Below are 16,051 nucleotides of genomic sequence, written 5' to 3' on the forward strand. Positions count from 1 at the left end.
TTTTTCCCTTGTATTCCTAGTCTGGTACAAACGATGATCAGTAAAACCGCTGTTGAATATTAATGCAGACCAGGATAGTATTAGCTTTCTTTCAGCAGTAGAATGCTGATGATCCATTGGATTTGTGGTCAATTAAAACACATTATCGGGCTTCCCTGGTGGCACAGTGGTTAAGAATCCGCCTGCCAATGCAGGGGACACGGGTTCAAGCCCTGGTCCAGGAGGATCCACATGCCGTGGAGCAACAAACCCATGTGCCACAACTACTGAGCCTTAGCTCTAGAGCCCGCGAGCCACAGCTACTGAAGCCTGCATGCCTAGAGCCTGTGCTCTAGAACAAGAGAAGCCACTGCAATAAGAAGCCCGTGCACCGCAACAAAGAGTAGTCCCCGCTCGCCGCAACTAGAGAAAGCCTGTGCGCAGCAATGAAGACCCAATGCAGCCAAAAATAAATAAATAAATTTATTTTAAAAAACCAAAACCCTACATTATCTCTTTTTCCAAGATCTGTTGCCAGGCCACATCTATCTTGGACATAAAAAAAAAGAAAAAGATTTGCCTACCTGCTGATGATTTTAGAATCAGAGCTTTTAAATGACCACCATTAATCAACACTATTCCCAAAAGAGACCAGGAAAAGCTCTCGAGACTAAGCTTCTTGAAAATAGAATTATAATCTCCCTAACTGTTAAAAGGAATTTTACCGATACTTGATCTTGTGTGTGTGTGTGTGTGTATGTGTGTTTTGTGTTTAAGGATGTTTTCAAAGGGTCAGTGTTGCAGGCCTGCTTAAATCTGACAATTTTAATTCTTATTCTTTCTCCAAACCATGCTGACCCTTCAAGCAGACTTGAAAACTTAAGTGCTTTCTTATGTTTGCCTAATGTTCAAGAACCTGCCATCCCTTCTTTCCAAAAGACGGTGGAAGATGAAAACTTATTTGGACCTGTTTACTAGTGGGCTTCAGAGCCCCCAGTGAAGGTGGCTTGTTACTTTGGTAACATTGTGTGCCTAGTGATTTGCCACACATAGTGTGTGATAAACTCTCACCTGTGGCTTTTGTGCAACCTGAGGTTGAAGATCCATGCATTGCAATGGCTAGCTAGTGTCAAGGTTGGCTCGTCATGTCTACAAATGAACCTACAAATTTTGCCTCCTTAAACCTGTTCTTCCTCCTATAATTATCTCTTGATGAATGGAAGCTCCCAAGCAGAATACCTGGGAGCCATCCTTGACTCATCTATCAAGTCCATCTCCTCGGTCTCCTCACTGGTTTTGCCTAAATTTGGCCTTTATCATCTCTCCTCTGTACTCTTGCAGTAGCCTCTGATATAGTCTCCTTACCTTGAGTGTAACTTCTCCAGTCCATTCTCTGCATCATTCTTCCTGAATGTGCCACCCCTTTCCCCACTTACTTTCAGGATAATGACCAAAGTCCATGATCTGTCCCCTGCTTACCAAGCTATTCAACCTCATCTCTTGGCTTCTATCCCCAGCCCCAATCTCCATCCTAACACCTTACACTCCAGATACACTTGCAGTTTCTAGGACTCACTGTGCTGTCATGCCTTCACATACTTCTCTGTGCTAGAAATGCCTTCCACTTTCTCCTCCAATATGCCCACTTGTTCAGTTCAAACAGCTCTAGGAAGCTGTGGCACTTAGTGAGGAACTGGGGCCCACACTCTTCCAGAGCAACTCTGCTCACTGTTGTCCTTTGAAAAAAACACATGGACAAATACCAGTCAGACATTTTACATCATTCCTTTTTCTCTTTGAACTCCTATTTCCATTCCACTTTCCCCACAGGATTTAATCATACATGCAATTCATTTTCATGCCTTACTGTCTTCTAATGATTGCCATGTTGTGTTTCTTTGAAACAAAAATATGCACTTAATTTCAATTTTAATTTTTAACTTCTTGTGACCATAAACCTTGAAGTGATATTCTTCTGGTTAGAGTTGCCATTACAGTTATTACACCTAATTGATCAAAACTACATAACTGCATTACAAATTTTGATAACAATTTGAATACAGAGAGTTCAATTTTACTTAGTGAGATGGAATTCTGTAATACATGTTCATGTATAAATTGATAAATGTTAATTTATTTCTAGATTGAGACAGGAATCACCATCAATACTATCCCTATTTTTCTTTTTTTTTTTATATTGGGGGTAGGAGTTTATTAATTAATTTATTTATTTTTGCTGTGTTGGGTCTTCGTTTCTGTGCGAGGGCTTTCTCTAGTTGTGGCAAGCAAGGGCCACTCTTCATCGCAGTGCGTGGGCCTCTCACTGTCGCGGCCTCTCTTGTTGCGGAGCACAGGCTCCAGACGCGCAGGCTCAGTAGTTGTGGCTCACGGGCCTAATTGCTCCGTGGCATGTGGGATCCTCCCAGACCAGGGCTTGAATCCGTGTCCCCTGCATTAGCAGGCAGATTCTCAACCACTGGGCCACCAGGGAAAGCGCCCCTATTTTTCATTTTAATTCATGTATAAGTTAAGAAGTCTTCACAAAATTATATGCAACCGGAAGAAGTTTTGTTATTGCAATGTCACTCAATTCTTTGTATTCTTTTCAAGATATATGCCACTTAAGAGATCTTTTACTAAAAATCAGCGAACAACTCCATTAGAACTTCCTTCAATGTTGTACCATGGCAACCTCTTTTCTCTAAGGCTGTTTCCCTGAAGGAGCTCCTAGAACAAGGAAGAGCAGTTTTACAACATGCCCACTGGTTGGAGGCCCATGAGAGTAGAAGCTTGTTAGGCAGGGCTACCCTCAAGGCCTCAGGCTCCTAAGCCCACAGGGCGGGGCCACTGATAGTTTTCTTCTAGCTCTCACTCCTTTCCCTCTCCAGGTTTGAATCTCTGGAGCTGGTGCCTGAAACTCCCTTGAGCTGAGTATCAGGATTGTATTCTTCCTCCCACTCTTAGCATCCCCTCTTCCTGAGTTGACTGTCTCTGCAGGACAAAGATTCACCAGGTGTAATTAGCAAATCAACTCCGATCTAAAATGATGGTGCCGCTCTTAAAAACAACATCAACAAAGAGATAGCCTCTGAAAGCTGGCCTGCTACATTCACCTCCTGGGTTCGAAATGATGTGCTTTTTAAAAGACAAGTTTGCTGGAAGCTTTCAGTGTCAGCTTTCTGAGCCATTTACAGTCTGCTCTTACACAATGTAGGGAACTAGCACGCTCTACTCAATTCACTAAATCACTCTAGAAAATTGTGTGCTGCTGGCCCCATTTTGCCTCCGCTAGCATTTTAGTTCAGGGCATTAACTTTGCTTTTGTACCAGGGCCTACTTGGATCCGTGCCTGTTTCTGACCACATTCATTATCTCAGGTTTCGCCAGGGCCCTCTCCTTGGCTCGCTCCCATTTCTAACAAAGATGGAGTCATAACATCAAAGCTGTGTACATTGGTAACTTCCTCCTGGGTTAACCTTTGCTCTGAAACAGAATCCTCCATGCTTCTGGAAGGTGGCTTGATGCCTTGGGAATAGCACGGAAGCTAGTGGAGACAGAAGACGGAAGACCAAAGTTACACGACTTCACTCTGTCACAAACAGTGACTCTGGTTAGCTCCTTCCTCACCCCGACCCTCAGTTACTGCATCTAAGCAATTGGATACAGGTTTTGCCCTGTTCTCCTACCTAGGATCAAGGGAAAGGCAAACGTTTTGCTATGTTTAGAACAGTGCCAAGCGTACAGTCGGCTGTTGAAGAATGTTAGCAGCCATTATTGGTATCCAAGAGGAAGATATTCCCCAGAATTTGAGGCCCAGTTCACAAGAAAATATTTCTCATGATCTCAGGGAACATGGATTATGTGGATTTTGATGGAGGAAGATGGAGATCCAACTGGTGGTCAGATCTAGAGAGTTAAAGCATTATCTCCTTAAGCCCATCATCCAAGTGGGAAAAGCAAGAATCGAATTGCTGAGGCCTGGGCTGGTGGGGAGAGTGGATGGATGGGCGGCCTTGCCAGCTTGGACGTGCCCAGCTGGTTTCCACAGCTCTTCTTGGGGCGGGTGTGGGTGAGTCATGGTAGCTGCATGTCTGGGCAGCAGTTAGCCTACCTGCCTATTGCAGGGGATACTGGGGACACCTGGGAGAACCAGTTCTGCCCCAGAGAGGCTGCCCAGAAGAGCCTGCACTCCCAGTCCTGAAGTGGGTGATAGGAAATGCTCCCAGTGGAGCAAGGAAAAGAGGATGTGCTGGACAACAATGGCCCACACTATTCTCAGACAACTGTAGTCCATCCAGAGCAGAGACCCACCTGTAGACAGTAGCTGGGAAAAGCAGTGTGAGTGGTCAGCGGCTCAGCACTGGAGTCTCAGGGGATCTGAGTATGGCTTCTGGCCCCACCACCTCCTGGCTGTGTGACTTTAGGCAAATCTCTCAATCTCTCAGCTGTAAAGGAGGGGATGATACCTGTCCCCTGGGGTTTTAATGAGAATTCAATAATATTTTGTAAAACACACCAGTATAAAGGTCTCTCTCTGAAGATGTCTAGCTGATGGAGTTGGAGACCTTCCAGGCAAAGCTGAATCAAGAGGGACTTCCCTGGTGGCGCAGTGGTTAAGAATCTGCCTGCCAATGCAGGGAACACGGGTTTGAGCCCTGGTCCGGGAAGATCCCACATGCCACAGAGCAACTAAGCCCGTGCACCACAACTACGGAGCCTATGCTCTAGAGCCTGCGAGCCACAACTACTGAGCCCACGTGCCACTGCTACTGAAGCCTGCGCGCCTAGAGCCCATGCTCCACAACAAGAGAAGCCACCACAATGAGAAGCCCATGCACCGCAACAAAGAGTAGCCTCCACTCACCACTAGAGAAAGCCCGTGCGCAGCAACGAAGACCCAACGCAGCCAAAAATAAACAAAGAAATAAATAAATTTATTAAAAAATAAAAAAAGCTGAATCAAGGGCCTGAGGCTGGAAAGTGATGTCCTCCTGAGAGTCGAGGAGGCAGCAGAGATTCAAGGGGCTGAGTGGGGGGATGGGGGGAGGAGGAGTGGAGGAAGGTGCCTCAACTGGGGGGGTCTTGAAGACCAGTTTACAGAGACAGACTTCTACTCTTTAGGCCGCAGGGCGCTGTGAATGTGTCTGCAGGGGGTAGGTGTGCCTTCAAAACACAGGAAGGGGCTTCCCTGGTGGCGCAGTGGTTGAGAGTCCGCCTGCCAATGCAGGGGACACGGGTTCGTGACCCGGTCTGGGAAGATGCCACGCGCCACGGAGCAGCTGGGCCCGTGAGCTATGGCCGCTGGGCCTGCGCGTCCGGAGCCTGTGCTCCGCAACGGGAGAGGCCGCAACAGTGAGAGGCCCGCGTACCGCAAAAAAAGAAAAAAAAAAAACACGGGAAGGCAGACCAGTACTGTGTTTTCAAGTCCAAGTTTTGGCACATTTCCTTGGGGAGATGACGCGGGCAATGAGGACAAGGCAAGACATCAGCCTACCTGGGACACACCCACAAGCAGGTATCAGCTTCACACCTCACCCCTGGGAGAGGTAAGAAGCCACTAGGTGACCAAGGTTCAGCTCTAAGAGACTCTGGGTCTGAGCTCCTGGAGGCCCAGGCCCAGTGGATAGACCAGGCGCTCAGTGGGCTCTCTGCATAGGGTGTAGAGTGAAGGACAACCAGGAGCCTCTGGCCCCGCCCTGTATTTTTGAAGGAGGGACAACCGGCCAGAGTGGGAGCTTGATGTGCACAAGCCACACAGCAGGCGGTGGGCGAGCCGGGCCTACGAATTCAGGGGCTCCTCCCTTCCTCCACTCCAGCCTCCCCCTATAAAAAGGCACCTCCCCACCCCGCAGCTGGCAGCAGTTCTCAGAGCAGGAGAGGAGGGTGCCGCCCTGCCTGCCATGGTCTCACAGTCTCCACCTCCTCTCTCCCTCTCTGGCTTCGGTCAGGAACTTCTGATAAACCTTGCCAGGCAAACTTTGCCTCCTTGGAAAGCCTCCAGAATGATCACAAGGAAACAGCCCATGCCTGCATTCTGCATTCTCCACCCTCCCTGTGCAGAGAGGCTTGGGGCCGCTTCTCACCCGCTTGCAGCCTGTCCTGGTAGCCTCCACACATGGGGAGTCTCCACACACAGGGAGAAGTCCCTTCCCCTTCTCTCCACCACCCTGGATGGAGGCCACAGTCCACTGGAGAAGCCGGGGTAGGAGAGCAGAGACGCAGTGCCGTGAGTGAGCCTCAGGACTTGCCTCTCCGTGGTCCTCCTGCAGTGTCCTCCCAGTGCAGCAGCAACAGCCTAGTTCCCCTTTACAAATATCCTGCCAGGTCATGTCAGCCCTCCGATCAGAACCCTGCCTCAGTCTGGGTAAGGCCCAAAATCTACACAAGCCCTACCCTTGCTGGGCCCTCCATCACTTCCCTGACCTTATCTGTGTGGCTCTCCCTTAATCTCCCCTCCACCCTGACCCCCCACTGCCAGGCCTGCGCCCACCCATCTGGGGCATTTGCACGGTCCCCAGAGTCCTCCTTCCCACCTCTGCTGAAATGTCAGCTTCTCAGGGAGAAGGCCTTCCGGGACTATTCTCTTGGCAGATGCAGCCTGTCCGTCATTCCTCACTCCTCTCCCTGTTTTATTTTTCTCCAGCTAACATACTGGCTACTGTGACAATCATCTCAGTCCCAGCTAGGATGATAGCAACAGGAGAGCAGATGTTCTGTTCCCTGCTGTATCCCTGGGTTGCAGTGCTGTGCTCAGCACACAGCAGGCCCCCACAAATGCCTTTGAACACTGAAGGGATGAATGAGGGGATGCGTAAATGAAGTAAGAGAGCAATATATGCTATTTTGCCCTCCTGGGCAGGGGACGTTCCCTCCCAGCTATGGAAATCCTGAAAAGCGCCAGATGTGGACTTTTGTAAGAGAGAAGGGGCCAAGCTGTGGGTCAGGATCTTGGCTGATAAAACCACCAGGTGCAATCACCTTCTCCCCCCACCTCATCCAAACACTTCTTTTTTTAGAGAGAGCTTAATCCACCAATTGTCACTCTTGACTGAATTTTCTGCAGGTTTTTTGTTTTGTTTTGTTTTTTACATCTTTTTAATTTATTGGAGGGACCATAAAAGGCACAGATCTGAAGCATGCCGCTTGGTGACTTTTTACATATGTGCACACCTGGGTAACCACCACACAATTCAAGATCTGAGCTGTTTCATCACGAGAGGCGTCCCCAAATGTACCTACCCTCCTGACAGTATCATACAGTATGGGCGCTTTTGCGTCTGGCATTGTATCTGTGAGGTTTCCCTGATGGTCCGGTGTCACAGGAGTTTCTTTTTTTATCGTTGTTTATAGTCCTCTTCACATCTTCTTGAGTGTGGATTACATGATCTGGACCAGTTCTTTCATCGGCCTCACAAAGGACATGGGGAGCCGCTGCACACTGGCTCAGCCGTCTGGTCTCTGGCTTTCAGTGGGTACATAGGCTACAGAGAGACTCGGTTGTTCTGTTCCAGACTTGGGGACCTCATCAGACCCCATGGAAGGCAGAACAGCATCGTGGGCAAGGGCTCAGGCCTTGGAATCAGGCTTGGGTTCAAATTGCTCATTGTCATTTCTTGGCAATGTGACCTTGGGCAAGCCCCTAACCCTTTGTTTCTTTTCTTCATCTGTAAAATGCGAATATAGTTAAACTACTGGCTGTGTGTCACTGCTGTGAAGACTAAAGAAAATGACCCATGAATGTGGTGCTCAGGGCATGGTAGATGCTGGATAAATGCTAGTTATTCTTATTACAGCTTATACCACCAGACACTCTTCCAGAATTGTCTTTGTCAGGTTCTTTGCCCCACAGGCCAATTCAGAGCTATTTCCTGGCCATCTCCCCTCACCCCTACTGGGCTGCCTGCTCAGCCTCAAGTTCCCCAACTTTCAAAGCACTTTTATAAATGGGCACAGGGGAGCAATTGGAAACCAGAAGAAACACGAGGAAGCACACATATACATTTACAAGCACCATAATGAAAGCTTTGTATCCTCAGTGGCTAAGATTCATTATCAGGTCTTTCCTGCCACACTTTGAACTTGAGCTTCACAAAGCGCTGAGTGAAGAGGTAGCTTAAGTGCAGGAGGCAGGCACCAATCTGAGATTCAATCTGCCCCCAACCCGTCCATGGATATGCCTGAGCAGCTCACAACCACCCATGAGGGGCTGGCTGTTGCCTCCCAGCTAGGGAGCTGCAGTCCCCACCAACACGGCCACACACGAAGGAGGCCTGGGCACATTGTGGGATTCCCAGTGTCACCCCCTGACAGCCCCTGGGGCTTCCAGCCTGTCCAGAACACAGAGACATGGCACACGCCGTGGTTTTGTCAAGGGTACCTTGGGAGCACTTAGTCACCCCACCCACCATCTGTGATGACCTAGGAACCATCATGAAGGACTGATAACAACTGCAATTATATTTGACATGGGTGACAATTGACAGTCTCTCAGTCACAGATGAAGTAGGACTCGGAGCGTTGCCAGAATCATCGCTGTCCTTGTTGGGGAGAGATCTCAGTGCCGTCAGAAGGCGCTGAGCCCCTCCATCCTTAAGGTCCTCCTTGCAGTGAAATTCTGGAGCCACATTCCAGGGGTACGCTTGCACCGTCCCTATGGCAGTCGCCCTGCAGGACACGCTGCAGCACGCTGGCAGCCACTGTGCAGCAAATAACAATATGATAATAATGAGCATTTGTTGAATGATGATTCTGTGGCAGGTGCTTCATGCCTTAGCTCATTTAATCCACTCAGCGATTCTGTGAGGTGGTGCTGTGGGTTGAATTGTGTCTTCCTCAAAAAGATGTTGAAGTCCTAACCCCCAGTACCCGGGCATGTGACCTTATTTGGAAACAGGGTCATTGCAGATGATGAAGTTAAGAAGAAATCATAGGGTGGGCCCCCTCATCCAGTACAATCAGTGTCCTTATAAAAAGGGGAAATTTGGACACAGAGACTCGCACACATGGAGAAGGTCATGTGCAGATGAAAGCAGAGATTGGGGTGATGAATCTAAAAACCAAGGAATGCCAAAGACTCCCAGAAAACCCCCAGGAGCTAAGGGAGAGGCCTGGATCCAATTCTCCCCTACAGTCCTCAGAAGGAACCAACCCTGCTGACACCTTGATTTCAGACACCCAGCCTCCAGAAATACACTTTTGTTATCTAAGCCACCCAATTTGTGGTACTTCGTTGCAATAACGCTAACAAACTATCACAGGTGGGTACTGTTTTTATCCACACATTACAGACTGAGGCTTGACCCTGCCGGGGCTTTAGAGAGGGTTGGGATGATGGAGGAACTGAGGTGGGACCAGCAGAGTTCCCGAGGGGCTGTTTGTTCCCTGACAGCTGGCCAGGTGCCCCCTCTCCCCACAAATGGGCTTCCACTCCTATACCAGGGGGAAGTTTCACACCCAAGCTCAGCCTGGTGGCTTCTCTCTGTTCCTTCCCGTTCTTTCTTTCTTTTTTTTTTTTTTTAATAATTTATTTATTTATTTTTGGCTGCGTTGGGTTTTCATTGCTGCGCTCAGGCTTTCTCTAGTTGCGGCGAGCGGGGACTACTCTTTGTTGCGGCGCGCGGGCTTCTCATTGTGGTGGCTTCTCTTGTTGCGGAGCACGGGCTCTAGGTGCGCGGGCTTCAGTAGTTGTGGCTCACGAGCTTAGTTGCTCTGCAGCATGTGGGATCCTTCCAGGCCAGGTATTGAACCTGTGTCTCCTGCATTGGCAGGCGGATTCCTTTTTTTTTTTTTTTTTTTTTTTTTTTTTTGCGGTACGCGGGCCTCTCACTGCTGTGGCCTCTCCCGTTGCGGAGCACAGGCTCCGGACGCGCAGGCTCAGCAGCCATGGCTCACGGGCCCAGCCGCTCCGCGGCATGTGGGATCTTCCCGGACCGGGCATGAACCCGTGTTCCCTGCATCGGCAGGCGGACTCTCAACCACTGCGCCACCAGGGAAGTCCCCCCTCCCGTTCTTAAGGCCTAAAGATGGAAGTCAGTGTCTGGGGAAGGGAGCTGCCAACACAGGCCAGAGGCTGCAGGGTGGAGGGGGAGGGCCTTACACACACAGCAGGAGGGTCTGGCTTGAGGATGCAGGGGCCACCAGAACAGCCTGTGCCCACCTTTCCTCTCTTTACTCTTCAGAGTCCTGAACAGACTTCTGGTGGAGGTGAAGACCCTGCCAAGGCCACAGAGCAGGACAGCAAGGGCCCAGCCAGGAAAGGAAAGGGTTGCCATGCCTGAAGGGTGTGGAGATGTGGTGAAGAGGGAACAGGTGCCCCTGAGTTCAAACTCTGTTTTCTTCACTCATTGGCTGGGGGAAGTTGATCTGACCTCACTTGGCCTCAGTTTCCCCACCTGTAAAATGGAGATAATAATGTTATGGCCTTACCTTATAAAGTATTGGCAATAAAAAAAAGAAACCCTCACGGGACTTCCCTGGTGGTCCAGTGGCTAACACTACGCACTCCCAATGCAGGGGGCCTGGGTTCAATCCCTGGTTGGGGAACTAGATCCCGCATGCCACAACTAAAAGATCCTGCACGCTGCGATTAAGACCCGGCGCAGCAAAATAAATAAATAAATATTTAAAAAAACCCTCACTTAGCACAGCCCCTGGAAACAGTAAGGGCACAGTGTTATTGGTTGTTCTCATAATTGTTATAGGAACGACCCTGAACCAATCCTGAGAATAAACATGGTGCGGAGGGAAAAAGGTGTCCTGTGTCCTATACAGAGAGGTAGGGCCTGGGGCAGTGAGCTGCCAGGCCTGGGTTCCCGCCTGGCTCTGCCACAGTTCCTTGGGTGAACTTGATTGAGTTCTCTGGGAGAACCAGTGTGTGGAGGCTCTGTATTAGGAGGCCGGGAGAAAAACGGGGGCCCCTGTCTCTTCTCGGATGTGCATCTTTAGTGCCAGGGCTGTGCCGGCACTGGGGGTTCTGAATAGCTACTTGGCTGCCAGCTGCATGTAATGCAGAGGCTTTCCTCTGGGTGCCAGAAAGAGTGGCGTTTTCTGGGAGTCATCATTTCTGGGTTTGGCTTGTTCCCCATAGGGGGTGTGTTGGGAAGGGCTGAACTTGGCAGATGACCTGGGCTCTGGGTTTGGCTCATCCTGGACTCGCATTGGAACCCTTTGCTTCTTTGGGCCTCTATCTCCCCACATGTAAACTAACTGTTCCTTTCCAGTGATGAAATTCTGGATTTTCTTTCCTACCTCGAATGACAGTAGGTACTTGAATGACTACTGGGTGCCAGGGGCAAAGCTTTCCACCCACTTTATCAACTTAATCCTCACAGCTCTACGAGGTAGCTACTATTATTCTTCCACTCTGCAGATGAGGAAGTGGGGGCTCCGAGAGGCAGGTGGCTTCCCCGAGATCACACAGCTCATAACCGACAGAGATGGAATGTATGCTCCCGTAGCTTTGTGTAAGAACTTGCTCACCGCTTCAGCCCTCACTGCTCTCCCATCCTCACACACCACGTGTCACTGGGCCACTCCCCTGGGCACGTTCTCCAAAAGTGCCTCCACTTCAATTAATTTTTAAAGATGAGGGGCTTCCCTGGTGGCGCAGTGGTTGAGAGTCCGCCTGCCGATGCAGGGGACGCTGGTTCGTGCCCCGGTCCGGGAAGATCCCACATGCCGTGGAGCGGCAGGGCCCGTGAGCCATGGCCGCTGAGCCTGCGCGACCGGAGCCTGTGCTCTGCAATGGGAGAGGCCACAACAGTGAGAGGCCCACGTGCCGCAAAAAAAAAAAAAAAAAAAAAAAAGATGACGTTAAGAACAAGATGGAAGAAAGGGATGACACAGCCGTGACTCATCACGGAGAGAAGGCAGTTGAGGGACGTGCTGCTTTAACATGTCTGCTGCCTCAGGTGCAGGTGTCACTCCCTTCGTGCCCTTCCCCCACCCCTACCCTGCCCTGTGCACTGGCCACAGCCCTGACTGGCCTGGGAAGGGACGCAGCTCTGGCTGTAACTCGGGCCCTCCCACGACCAGGGCCAACCCAGTGCTCCAGCTTCCCAGGACAGTCCCCCCCATGGTCGCAAGCTCCTCATCAGCTGCCTAATGCTGTATGCTTACCTGCCACCAGACTCTCCTGAGACCCTCTGATGCCTTCAGGTATGGTCTTTCTGGAAGGGCCTGCCCATCCTGGAGGTGTGTCTGGTATCTGGCCCCCAGCCCAGCTTGCCCAGCCCTGCACTGGGCCGTCTCTCTAAAGCAGGTTTCCTGCACTGGGTTCCGCAGTGGGTCCAAGCTAGTTCCACAGTGCCCTGTCCAGAGCCACACTTGTCGGCCTGCTCTGTGCGCTAGGCTCATACTTTGATTTATTGAAGATGCTATGAACTGTTTGAAGTGACCAGCACACCCTGTGCTGGCCCCACGTCACCCTCTTCCCAGGCCACTTCCTGGAGCCACTGCCACAAGCGTATGTGTGGGCATCCTGGCTAGTCACTCAGGGCTCCAAAAAGACCAAGAAGGGAAGCCATGCCCTAGGCTGGTCAGGAACTGCCTGGTTTCTATGGTGATGAAGCAGGTGGCACTGGATAGTGTGAGCACCCAGCAGGTCAAGGCTCTGGGAAAGCCTCTCCGGTCCTCACGGGCATCGAAACACAGTGACGTGGCAGCCCAAAAGCCTGGCACAGCTCAGAGCTCTGGCCAAAGGGTGCGAGAATCCACAGTTTGGTTTCTCGGAGCTGACGTCTTCAGCCCTCATCGTGAAGGAAGCTTGTGGAAAACACTGGAGGGAAAAACCTGGGATTCTTCCTCCTGGGATATTAAACACACATACAAATCAAATGCTGCAAGTGAAAATGCATTTTCTGAATTAGTTGCCACAATTTAAAAGTAAAAGTAATTCACATCAAAATCTGGATTTTTGACTTCTGTTGAAAAATTAGAAAATCTGGTAGCCCTGGGCCTGTCTGTGCTCTTGAGTGGAAAAATTTGCAGGAGCTGAGGGTCCTCGCCCTGACTTAACTCTTCATTCAGGATCATTTTAACCGTGACCCACTCTCCTTTATATCCAGCCCCCTTCCCTCACTTCTGTTATCTGCCTCCTTCCACAGGTGGATGAATTTTTTTAACTCCTATGTAGTCCAGCTGTGAAAATAAGTCCAGTAATTTGAGGAACGCCTGCACACTCTGTCCTGTTCTTATTCATGCACAGATGACATGAACATATTAAGGCTCTGAGAAGTCCTGCAATTTCCCAAAGCATCATGGTCCCCATTTGACACAGTGAGTGCTCCCCAGACAGAAGGTGGGTGCCTCCTCAGACAGTCCCTGTGCCTTTGGGGCAGCCCACTTTCCCCTCCCCCCGCTGCCCAGGGTGGATGTTTTGGCATCTTCTCAAAGCACTGGGCAGGTCTCAATGAGCTGGCTGAGGAGCACCTGTGTGATGTGGGGGATGATGCCTGTCTGACTCACAGAGAGACAGAGACAAAAGGAGATCAGGTGATGAAGAAATTCAAACCCAGAGCCAGTGAGTCAGAGTCTCACCCCCTGCCAGTCCTTGACCTGGGCATCCCCTCACAAGCCTGGCTGATGCCAATATCCTAAGGGTTATCAGTAATTAGAATATCTCACCCGGGATCCCTGACCACTGATTTCAGACCCCTCCCGGGCTGCGTGTTCTGCTTAGGCAGGACTGCTGACTCAGACGCAGGCCACGCCAGCGCCCAAAGCAACTCTAGAGATCTTCCCATCCTGTCTGGTTCTTTCATGTCAACTGGAATCGCTTGGCAATGACTTCCTGGAGAGAGCACTGTTGATTCTGAGTCTGTCTGATTCAGTGCTCAGCTCAGCGGACAGGTAATGCTACGACCCATTGGTAATATCTGCCACGGTTGGAAAGGAAAGAGTGGTGGGTTTGCCCCAAATTAACATCCTGGCTCTAGTCTGTGGGTCAGTTCAGAGGTCCCTCTTGGAGTTGGGGGCAGCCTATGAGAGGGAGCTGGGCTCTACAGTTTATAAAGGGAGCCGAGGCATGAAGGAGACGGTTGAGGGCACATCCAACAGGTAACACCTTGTCCAAGCCAGCCTCAGCCTGCCTGCCACTCCCACAGCCTCCTTCGCAGAAGCACTGTGTTGGTCCCACGTGACCTCTACCTCCCTGGTTGTAGCCGACTGGACCATGGGTGGGGACCCAGTCTATAGGCTGATTCACCAGCCTTGGAGGTAGGCTGGTGGGAAGATTAACTGCACCAAGTAGATCCTCTTGGGGAATGTGAATTGAAGGCAGAGAGAACAGTTGGCAAAAACCGAAGCTGATCAACAAACAGAAGTGCAGAGAGAGAGAGGAGAGAAACTGCGTGGGGTTAATGATACACCCTAGAGTGACAACCTCCCAATTCCTGCAGCTGACACACCAGCTCTGGGAGTCGCCTTCGCTGAGGGTATGGGAGGGCAAAAGCCATGCTTGCTGGTTTATCAATAATCAGGTCCCTATAACCCACCGAATCTGTTTCCGGCCAAAGGGGTTTTTCAGTCTCCGAGGGATGGGCTGTCAGGGTGGGCTCCAGAGGGCAGGTCTGTGAGATCATGGGTGGGGTTGATTAAAGTGACAGCCAACTTCAATTAGAACTTGTAGCAGACACATTCCTGGGCCACTGTGGGTAGAGCACCTTGCTGGTGACACTTGCTGTCACTTGCGGGTCTAGTAAAATCTCTTGAGGGTGGGGAATTGGGCCTTCAGAGGACATGTGTGAATTCATCATGGGTTACAGCCTGGTTTTAGCCTTACATTACTTCAATAAACATTGATAATGATCAGATAAGAGCCTGGGCTCACTATCCAGATCCCCTGGATTTGCCACTTACCAACAGTGTGACTTTGGGCAACTCATGTAAACTCCCTGTGCCTCCTGTTGATGGGAATGTATATTGATACAACCACTATGGAGAACAGTATGGAGGTTCGTTAGAAAACTAAAAATAGAATTACCATGTGACCCAGCAGTCCCACTCTGGGCATGTACCCAGAGAAAACCATAATTCAAAAAGACACATGCACCCCAATGTTCACTGCAGCACTATTTACAATAGCCAGGTCATGGAAGCAAACTAAATGCCCATCAGCAGACGAATGGATAAAGAAGATGTGATACAACATACGATGGAATATTACTCAGCCATAAAAAGGAACGAAATTGGGTGACTTGTAGAGACGTGGGTGGATCTAGAGGCTGTCATACAGAGTGAAGTAAGTCAGAAAGAGAAGAACAAATATCGTATATTAACACATATATGTGGAACCTAGAAAAATGGTACTGATGAACCGGTTTGCAGGGCAGAAGTTGAGACACAGATGTAGAGAACAAACGTATGGACACCAAGGGGGGAAAGTGGTGGGAGTGGTGGTGGTGTTGGGATGAATTGGGAGATTGGGATTGACATGTATACACTAATATGTATAAAATAGATAATTAATAAGAACCTGCTGTATAAAAATATAAATAAAATAAAGTTCAAAAAAAATTAAAGATTTTGAAAAAAAAAAACCTCCCTGTGCCTCAGTTTCCTCAGCTGTAAAATGGGGGCAATGATGGCACCTGACAGGGTTGCTGCGAGGGATTAAAGTAAGGACTGGCACATAGTAAGGGCTACTAAATGTCAGGCCCTGTGCCAGATGTTGAAAGTACAAAGTGGATTTGTCTCCTGCCCCCATGGAGCATAGAGTCTAGAATTCAGTGGCCACTGGGGGACCCCGCCCACCTGTGACCTCTGTGCTATGCGGCAACTGGTCTTTTCTGGACCTGATGTCAGCCAGCCCTGGTGAGACTGACATCTGCCCCCACACATCTAGTCCTGCTTCTGCCCTCCTGGCCAGCCTGGCTGGCACATGCTGGCCAGGCCTGGCAGTGGCAGAGCCCATGCCCAAGGGGAGGGAGGCATTCAGGGCTGGGATGCAGGAAGGAGAAGTACTAACACCACCTGGAGTCGTCATGGGGGTTCCCTCTACTGAGTGGCCACTGTGTGGCAGATAACATGCTTATAGACTTCCCTGTATTCATTTCCTAGGGCTGCTGTAACAAAG

This window comes from Mesoplodon mirus (assembly GCF_964341445.2).
Source record: "Mesoplodon mirus genome assembly, chromosome: 5".
Lineage (NCBI taxonomy): Eukaryota > Metazoa > Chordata > Mammalia > Artiodactyla > Ziphiidae > Mesoplodon > Mesoplodon mirus.